The sequence below is a fragment of the Orcinus orca genome, chromosome 5, assembly GCF_937001465.1.
Source record: "Orcinus orca chromosome 5, mOrcOrc1.1, whole genome shotgun sequence".
Taxonomy (NCBI): domain Eukaryota; kingdom Metazoa; phylum Chordata; class Mammalia; order Artiodactyla; family Delphinidae; genus Orcinus; species Orcinus orca.
In genome coordinates this window covers 76,871,915-76,873,779 of record NC_064563.1, presented here as the reverse complement: position 1 = coordinate 76,873,779, position 1,865 = coordinate 76,871,915, and positions in this window count along the sequence as shown.

The window sequence follows — 1,865 nt, the reverse complement described above, 5'->3', positions numbered from 1 at the left end:
CGCCCACCCCCGACTGGACACCTGGGCGCTGACCGGACTGGCCTTACCCTTCTCTTTGGCGCCCCCTGCTGGAGTCTGTGCCGGTGCGGGGGCTGAATCTAACCTCAGGCCTCTCTTGATCCCCATGCTCCTAGGCCTGGACACACACGCTCAGCTGTTTCTGAGAGTAAGGTATCTGCTGTCTGGGGCCTGATTCCCCCAGCTCACGGGTGTTCCAGGGCTCTCTCACCTCAACAATCTGCCCTGAATTCCAGAACATCCTCCCCTCCTCTTGTCCTAGAAAGATCCCAAATATCTGGTCCAACTGGAGAGGGAAAAGTTCAGATTTGGAAAGAAGAGGTCAGAATCCTAGGGCCTGAGCTGGAAGGAAGCTCGAAGGCAATCAGATTCATTCACCAGCATCTCTTCAAGCACAGATTGTACAAAGGATCTGGGGCTACAGAGGTGAACCCAGGTTGATGTGGTTCTGACTGGGGAGGAGCTGCCAGTGGGGGTAACTCACTGCCTCTCTTTGGGCTTAGAGACAGGAAATGACTTGCCCTGGGTCACATATTTAGTCAGTGACAGTGCTGGAACTGGAACCCAGGTCTCCCGCAGAGCCTCGCTCATTCCATCATGCTTTGGAGGATGGGAAGAAGACCAAAGATGGACTAGGCTGGTGGTTCTCAAAGTGTGGTCCCCAAACCAGCAGCATCAGCATCACCTGGGAACTTGTTAGATATGCAGATTCTCAGGCCCACATGTGACCCACTGAATCAAAAAATTTAGGGGAAGACAATCAACAATCTATGTTTTAGATTTTGGTGCACAGCAGGGTTTAAGAAGCACTGTTCTATGTAGACCAGAAGTGCAGTTCTCCATGTGTACTGGGGACGAGGGGACTGGACTGCAGAAACGGTTACTCAGTGATCCATTTATGTCCTCATCTTTTGTCATCGCCACCCCTCCCCCACCCCCATGAGTACCCAGGAATGAGCTCCTCCCTGTCTTGGGTAGAGGACATGTGTAAAAAGAACACTGAGTGAGAGAGAAGGGAACTTGGGTCTGGGTTTGTCAGTCCTTGAGCCTGCTCTGCTCTCTGGGGAAGGGAGCCCTGGGTCCTCCGATTGGGCCATGAAACTGTTGCTTATCACACCCTGAGATGATCTGTGGACATTACATGGGCTGGGCTTTAGGAGACCTGAGCTGTACTCTTGTTATTACTGACTCACTGTGTGACCTTGGGCAAGTTCGTTCTCCTCTCTGGGCTTGTTTCCCCTGTAAAAGGCAGGTCATGATGGCTCTGATGTGCCATTCTTCTTCCCCCAATAGCTGTCTGCTCTGGAGAATCTGAGGGGGGCATGTTTGGTGGAAGCTGTGTTTCCATCCCCAGCTGGATCCATCCGAAGGAGGGGCACCTCTTTCTAATTTGCATGAATAGATAGTAGGTGGCCCTGGCAGAAGGGCTATGGCTTGTCCTAAGGGGATGGAATAAATAGGTGTCCTTAACAAGCCTCACCCCATGAGGATGAAGAGGCTCACTTTGTCACACTCAGGAACAACCAGAAGTTACTGGCAGGATTTGTGTTCATTAAGTCGTTCCTTTAGTAAAACTCCTGGTGACATCGATAAGGAGTCAAACAGCTACAAGCTAAGAGCTTGGGTGAGCTCTTTCACAACGGGTCCTTTCCCTATCTCTCAGGAGTCATTCCTCAACTGTGGCTCATCAGGGAACTTGCTGCTGCTGGGCTCCAGGGGCTTCTACATCAGGCCCATTTGCCTGGCCTTAGCATGGACATAGCTTTGTATTGATACCTGTGTGTAATGGGGAACTCTGCCTCAGCTTGAGCCTGGATCCTATTTCTGGGGTGCAGACATACCTGGGT